The sequence below is a fragment of the Chaetura pelagica genome, unplaced genomic scaffold (assembly GCF_000747805.2).
Source record: "Chaetura pelagica isolate M959 unplaced genomic scaffold, ChaPel_1.0 scaffold47, whole genome shotgun sequence".
NCBI lineage: Eukaryota > Metazoa > Chordata > Aves > Apodiformes > Apodidae > Chaetura > Chaetura pelagica.
Window position 1 is genome coordinate 817,007 of NW_009954140.1, and position 8,120 is coordinate 825,126.

General features: G+C 53.3%; 1 protein-coding gene across 1 annotated transcript in view; it reads left to right on the plus strand.

The window, feature by feature from the left end:
• FADS6 (fatty acid desaturase 6) overlaps positions 1 to 8,120 on the plus strand; it is a 19,751-nt gene that overhangs the window by 3,620 nt on the left and 8,011 nt on the right. The window lies entirely within an intron of this gene.

Below are 8,120 nucleotides of genomic sequence, written 5' to 3' on the forward strand. Positions count from 1 at the left end.
GTCGTGGCCAGCCCGCGGGAGCGTTGCTGTGTGCTGGGTCGCCGGTTGCCCCCGCTGGCAGCATCTCCCTGGGGGTTTCACTCGTGTTTTGGGGGCTGGGGAGGGGTGGGAAGCAGTGCATGCTCTTCTTGGCACAGCCTCCTGGCTGCTCTGGTGCCAGGGAATGGCTCTGCCCTGCTGCCCTGGCGCTTTGGCACAGCTCCAGCACCCCGAAACCTGACTGGTCGGGTTTGGAAAGGAGTTCAGGGACAGCTGGGGAGGTGGAGGCTTTCTGGGCACCCGCCAGCCTGTGCTGGGGTCATCTCTGCTGCTGGCCAGGGAGCAGCTCTGGCCACATCCTGACCCCTCTCCCATCTTTTTTTTTTTTTTTTTCCCCCCTTGCTTTCAAAGGCACCAGGAAGGGCTGCTCTGTGGGAGGCAGGATTGTGCCCCAGAGGATCCTGAGCTGGGGGGGTTCAGCATCCTTGGGTGACAGCCCCTGCCAGTGTCCCCATGGGAAGGCTGCTGGGTAGAAGGACCCACAGGGAGCCCAGTAGGGTTAGGGTTCCCCAAGGAATGGGACACTCAAGGAATGGGATCCCAGAGCTTTGGGCCCCAGGACTGGCCATAGTGCTGCTCCAGCATGGGCAGGGAGGGAAGCTGGAACTGGAGCTGGCTCAGCCCAGGCCCAGCACTGTCTGATGTAAGAGGTTATACAAGCCTGTGCAGGCAGGGTGCAGGCAGCACTGGCATGTCTGTGACCAGAGCTCTGCTTCTGCTCTGGGATAAGGCCTGAAGGAATGAGGACAGCACAGCTCCTCCCCCAGCTCCTGGACATCCCTGATGAAAGCCCTGGGTGGCAGTGGCACCCTGGAGCAGTGCCCATGAGGGATTCTGGAGGAGCCCAGTGGGGTTGAGTGGCACCCAGAGAGGGGAAAAAAGCCAACCAGGAGAAGGGTGGGCATGGTCTGGTGGTGTCCATGTGCCCAAGCCTAAGTGGGAACTGATTGCCTGGAGTGAGTGGGTGGGTGGGAGAGGACACAGCAGAGCCAGGAGTTCCTGGAGGGTGCTGGAATGTGGTGCCGAGCTGGGCCAGTTGTGCTGGCAGGAGGCAGAAGAGGCTTCATGACCCCTCCAGGAGGCATTTTAGAGGTGCCAGCAGAGCAGCACCCTCCTCACCCGCTGGCACTTGGTGATAGATCAGCCCCTGGTATTCCAGGCAGGCGGCCGAAGGTGTTACTCACCTGGCCTGGGGCTGCACTCCGCTCCACTGGGCAGCACGTGTCTAACCACCTTTCCCCAGGGAGGACCTGCTCCTAGGCAGGGGACACTGTCCCTGGGCTGGGACTGGTTTGACCCTGTGTCAGTTGGAGGGGCTGGGCACTGTAGTCGACTCCTGGGGAGATTTCCATGCTGAGGGGAGGATGAGCAGGTCCCCAGCCCTCCCTGGGCATTCCACAGAGCTGGAGGTGACAAGGGTTGGGTGTCTTCCTCTCTGAAGGGGACTGTAAGGTCCCTTTCTCACCACCCCAGGGGCAGATGATGCCAAGAGCTGCCTGAGCCCTGACAGCAGGACAAGGCCATGTTAGAACTGAAGGCTGGAGCAGATGGAGTGAAATCCTGGGTGACAACCCTAGGAAAGCCATCAGTCCATGTGCAGCCTGAACCTGAGGTGCTCCACGGGGACTTCGCGTCTGCTCCAAGGGGGCCTGTTTCACGCCTTTTTCCAACAAAACACAGGTCTTAGTCACCTTTCTCCAAGCAAATTTCCCGGTTTTCCAGAAGCATCACCTCTGCCACGTGCCTGGAGCTCACATCCTGCTCGGGAAGCAGGCTCGTGCCTGGCAGCAGCAGCTATTCCCAGAACTGCCTCCGGCCTCGCTCGGTAAATCCCGCTATCAGCTCCCTGCCCGGCTCCAGCTGGCGGGGACCCAGCTGGGGATGTGGGCCCAGGACAGCTCCTGTGTTTGCTGTTGGATCCGGCCACCCACGGGCTCCCTGGGCCGGCGGGTGCCCGGGTGATGCTGGTGGCACCTCGTGAGCCTTCTGTGAGCTTCATGGGAACCCTCCGGGCTGTGCCAAGTGCCCGGTGACGCGGGTCCCACTGCTGCGAGCGCCGCGGGAGGTTGGTCTTATCTCACCTTGTGCTGAGCTGGGCTCATTGTTGATTGTTCTTTTCCCATTCAAGAGAAAGGAAAATAACCACCTCCTTTTTTTTCTGCAGAACTGCTATCTCAGTCCCTGTTTCCGCTCAGTCTCTGTCCCACTGCCCTGGGTGCAGCTCTCCTGGGCAGCAAGGACTCTCTGGTGGGTCCTGGCCATCTGATGGACCAGAAGAGCCTTTGTGGAAAGGATGGTTTCAGGGGTGAGCTCCTGCTCTCTTTGCACCAAGCCTTGTCCCTACAGTCCCTTTCCCCCTGCACCCTCCAGCCCAACAACTCCCAAAATTAGATGACGGGCCACCTTGCAAACTTGCTGAGGATGCTGAGGATGGCTTGGAGGACTCAGAGGCTCCCAGGTCCCTTGGGCTGGTGGTGGCAGCCAGCTCTGCCACCCACAACAGCTCCTACCACCCACAGTTTAGCCCTAACCTGGTTTCTATTCTAAGCCCTATTATTTTATATTTTTTTTTTTCATGGGCCTCCTCCCTCTTTGCTTTGCCCCACTTTGCCCTTCAGCTGGTGAGCTCTGGCTGCTGCTGACCCTGATCCCAGCAGGACCTCGCTGAAGTGGGTAACAAAAGGCACCAGTGAGGTTCCTTGGGTTAGGGTGGCTCCCCATGCTGGGATTAAGGAGCAGCACCTTGGATTTGCCTGCAATGGGTCTAGGTGGGAGGTGGAAAGCTGGAGGAACAGGGCTGGAGAGACTTTGCTTTTGTGGCAAAACCGGTTGCAGGATTTAGCAGCTCTCCTGGTGTTCCTGTCTTCCCAGGAGCCTGCAAAATGCCCCTTTTCAGGGTGTTTTATTCACCCAGTGCTGCTGGCAGGGCTGGGGATGCAGCTGTGTGTGAGCTGGGGCCAACACGCAACCTCCTCCAGGCTCCTCCAAGATATTCCTTTGGTGGACAAGGATTCGGAGCACCACTGCTCCAAAGGTATCATTAGAAAAGAGTCCCTGTTTTTCCAAGCTAACTGGTTTTATCAGTCCAGCCGAGCTGATGAAACAGCTGCCAAGCAGAGTGAGTTATCCCTCTGGCTGGCAGGGCACACCTGGGTGCTCACCTCACAGGAGACACAAGAACTGCCCTCACTGTGGTGGCACCCGTGGAGGGCAGGTTCTGCAGGGCTCTGGTGGGCTGCCCATGCCCATTGGGAAGGACAGGCTCTTCTCCAGCCCCACAGGTTCAGTGGCCCTTGCCCTGGGCAGGGTGGACACACAGGGTGTTGGCTGTGTCCCCACGGCTGGCAGGAAGATGGAGCTCGGCTGTGCCTGGTGAAGCTGGGACAGCAGACCCTCTCCCTGGCTCCTTGGCTCAACCATTGTTTCCCACAGCAGCTAAAAGCAGGGAAGTAGGCAATGGCTGAGGATATGGAGGTGCATTCTTCAAGTCTGGCTGAATTTGGGCTGCCCTTCGGCTTCCAACCAAATTTCCATCCTGACACAGCGTGTTGGCTTCCCACCCTGGCCGGGCAGCTCACTCCCAGGCACAACAGCACATGCCATGGTCCTGCCTGCCTTCAGCTCCTCTCTGGACAGAGTGGGCACCTCCTCAGGGACTGTGGCCACCAGCTATTGTTTGTACCCAGAGTGGAGCCAAACCACCATGCCAGGGCAGAGCACTGCCCCATGCCTGGCAGAGGACAGTGCCCATCTCGGGTGCAGGGGCAGCAGCTTGTCACCCCTTCTCTTTCTGATTAAAGCTGTTCTCAGGCTGATTCTAAAAAAAAACATTCCTGGTTTCCATGAATTCAACATCTCTTCATCCTCCCAAGAACAGCAATAGAGTCAAGATGCAGGTACTAGCTGGTTGGTGCCCACCTTAGCTCTGGTTTCTTAAACTGGGCAAACACAATGGCCCTACCAGAGAGTGTCCAAATACTCCTGGGGGAGAAGGCACAGGGGACTTGACCACAAGCCTTACCCTCCCTCCCAGCCCCTCTCCCTCCTGGCTTGTGGAGGGGCAGTGGGAGCTGGCAGGGAGACCCAACCTCACAAACCAGCTGTGGATAACGGCGCTGAGCTGCCCCAGCAGATGGTCCTCACTCAGTGCTGGATCAGCCTGGGGCATCAAGGGCCAGGTAGTGCCATCCCCAGCACAGCCTCCCTGGGGTCCTTCTCCGTTCCTACACTGCCACATGCCAAGGAGACTGGAAGCATCCCTCTTTCCTAGAGAGGGCAGATGATGGAGCCTGGAATGACCCAGCCTGCACCGAGCAATAAAAGTTCCGTGTGGGCGGGTGCCGGGGAGCAGGCGGGTCGGGTGCCTGTCTCTGGGGACATGTGTGTGTCCAGCCCTGCTGGCTCTGGCCTGGGGACTGGGAAGGCACCTGGGAACTAGCCGGGGGGGGAGCTGGGAAGGGGCAGTGCCATGGTTACAAGGAAAACTGTATTCAATGTTTGAGGACTGGAGGTGCAGCGTTGTGTCCAGGATCATCTTTTCAATCGCTGGCTGGTGCTGGAGAGAGGCTGGTTCCCTCCTCGGGACCTGTTGCTGCTGGCCCAAGACCCCTCAGCCCTCAGGGGTCACAGAAGAGCTGCCAGGCAAGAGGGCTTGGCGATCCCCCCGTGGCACCACGGGTGCCAGGCTTGGCATTTTGGAAGAGGAGCGGGCCGGGAGCCGCGGTGTCTCCGCCGCCCGCGGTGGGTCACACCCGGGCAGGCGGTCAGGCTTTAAAACAACAATTGCAAAAAATGTTGCATTCTAAAATTTTTTGTAGTGTGTGTATAATTATGAATAATATAAATAATAATAATTACTATAATTCCTAAAGGAAGTATTTTTATGTGTGTATCTTGAAAACCTACTTCAATACTTTTTGTGAGTGAAATGGGTTTTATCTCCTCTTTAAATTCTTCTCCCATTCACTTTATTGAATACAATTTTTTTTGGCATGCGGACAGTGAGCATATGATTATGCTCACTAGTTATTATACTATGAATTATCCCACTGTTAATGGGATACTTGGAATGCTTTGTAAATATCAAGCAATTGATTACTGCAACTTAGTATTCTTAAATCTGTCTTCAGAGGAGCCTTTGGTTTCAATATGACATCAATTGCTAGTTGGCATGGCTACTTCACCTTGTCTGACTATTTTCCCCCTCGTCTTGTTCCTTTACTGTTTTTCTGTATTTGGTATTACTGTTTTTTTGTATTTGGCATTTGTACCTGTATTTCTTTTTTGTTTAGTGCCTAATTGTTCAGTGTCTACTTGTAAGTGTAAACAGTTTGTCTGTTGAGAAATTCAGAACATAATATTGTTGTGCATGTATTTATTTTTATGTATTGATACTCAGATAATTCCTTTAAAAATATTAAATCTTTTACTTCTTGTATTTCTCTCAATTAAAAAAAATAATAAAATGGACTGTTTCGGTTCATAATTATAATTTGAGAAGTTAGTTAATACTATCACCAGTAGGAAAATGTTTTAGACTTTCTGAAGTGCTGATAAGCCTATCTTGATACAGTATAGATGTCCTTCCTATACAGAATAAGAAGTCAGTGTGCAAGACAGCTGTTTTGTTTTTATTTTGAAAGATTTTTTTTTTCTTAATTACTTTGTGCTTTCAATTCTATTGAAGGAAAGTGCTCCTATGTTGGAAAATACGTGTTTTTCAACAGAATTACTATTCTTTTTCAGATTCTACATTATGTACTTGAAATATTTGTCTGTAATCTGTAGGATAAGTAAGAACACTAGAGACTAGGTGGTTATTTTTTTTAATTTGAGCTAAGCTGTGGTCATCTAAATAAAATTCCATTGAGATACATGTCAAAACCTTCTTAGGTCATGATCAGGGAAATATGGCAAATGGGATATAGCATTCCAGTTTTTGGTGTGCAGTCTCAGGTCTGTATGTCTGCTTCAAATGTTGAGACTTCCAATTTTGGAAAAGAAAAGCATGTTTTCCTCATTATAATTCATATTTGATTGTCCTGTATAAGAAAAATGGCACTGACTTTTAATTGGCTTGCTATATTTAATCTACAAACTACATTTGTTACAGTGTTTTGTTGATAAAAAATGTGAAACTGAGTAAGAATATTTTCCTTATCAGTATGGCTCCCTGCCACCTGGTTTTCTATCATCAACACGTGGAAATCCATCTGCCGTTCCACTGGAAACTACAGGACCAAATCAGTTGCCTCCTCCTCCTCCTCCACCGCTGCCTTCTAATGGAGCAATTCCACCGCCACCGCCTCCTCCTCCTCCTCCACCACTTCTGAATGGCATGGGAATGCCTCTGGCTTTTGGTGGTGCTCCTCCACCACCACCTCTACCAGGCTTGCCTGGAGTACAGTGGTCTCCACCTTCATGTACTTTGCCATTTGGAATGAAGCCTAAAAAAGAATTCAGACCTGAGATCACCATGAAAAGGCTCAACTGGTCCAAGGTAATCTTGATTAGCGGCAAATACTTAATGTAAAATCTTACACAGAGCTTAGAGTCAGGATTAAGTCTATATGGAGCAAATGAATCTTAGAATCACAAAATGCCAGGTTGGAAGTAACCTCAACGATCCTCTGGTCCACCCTTTTTAGGTAATACAATAGTTTATATGAGATGGCTCAGCACCCTGTCAAGCTGAGACTTAAAACTGTCCTATGTGGGGAATCTACCACTTCCCTTGGGAGACTAGTCCAATGTTGGACTGTCCTCATGGTGAAAAATTTGCCTGCTGTATCCAATCAAAATCTCCCCAGGAGCAACTTGTTCGGGACCTGTTGCTGCTGGCCCAAGACCCCTCAGCCCTCAGGGGTCACAGAAGAGCTGCCAGGCAAGAGGGCTTGGCGATCCCCCCGTGGCACCACGGGTGCCAGGCTTGGCATTTTGGAAGAGGAGCGGGCCGGGAGCCGCGGTGTCTCCGCCGCCCGCGTTGGGTCACACCCGGGCAGGCGGTGACGCCAGGGACCCAGGGGTGGGGGCAAAGCAGTTTCGGTCGGGGCAAGAGCAGAGGCCAAACCAGTGATTACCTTCACCCTGAGCTGCTAAGTGGAGGAAGTCTGTGATTAGTTGACACCTCCAGCCAAGCTTTAGAAATGAAGCTGGGCTGGAGCAGGGGGTGGATGACAACTGCTTTATTCACTGCTGATAGAGAAAACTGAACATACAGCTCAGGAGAGGTATCAGGAGAGCCAAAAAGGGCTGGTGGTGGATACACAGTGAGCTCCCCAGGAGGATTCATGGGCTCGTGGGCAGGGATGGGTTTTGTAGCCTTGGGCAGGGATGTCCAAGGGCTGGAGGGTGGGTTTTGTGCTGGGTTTGGTTTTCCTGTGGAACAGGCTTTGAACAAATGTCCTGCACCATCGGCTGCTGTGGGTCTCAGCCAGCCCTGCAGCCTGGATTTACACCTGGGGCTGTCTCTGAGCTTTGGGCTTCTTCTGTTAGCAGCTGGCTACTGGAAGGGGGAGAGGGATGTCAGCTGAGGGATCCCACCCCATGGCATAGCTGATAGCAGGCATGTATCCAGTCCCATGGCAAGAAGAGCCTGGTGGGCAACCCTGTGCTGCAGGTGCTGTGCCAGAGGCCAGCCCTGCTCTGCAAGTGGAGTGTGCTTGTGGTCCCATCCCTGCAGTGCTCCAGGCTGGCCAGGACATGGGGGACCATTGTCCTGGCCCCAGAACCAACAGGTCCCACTGTTCTGTGTGACCCCTTGCAGCACCAAGAACCTAAGCTGACACCTCCATACCTGGCTGCTGCTGGCAGGTAAATCCCAGCTCTACTCACCCCGGAGTTAACATGGTTGAGGTTTAGCAGAGCAATCCCCCACGTGCAGCCCCCTCAGCACAATTCTAGGGGGGGGTCAAACAGGGACAAGGACTCTTCAGTGTGCAGAGACAGTGTGAATGCTGGGCATTTCAGGCTGGGCTGTGCCCTCCTCTCCCGAGGTGCTGGGGCAGCGGGAGGTGGCAAAGGACCAAGGCAGAGCTCAGAGGAGACCATGGGGCTCTGTCTGCGGTGCCTCCCCCCGCACC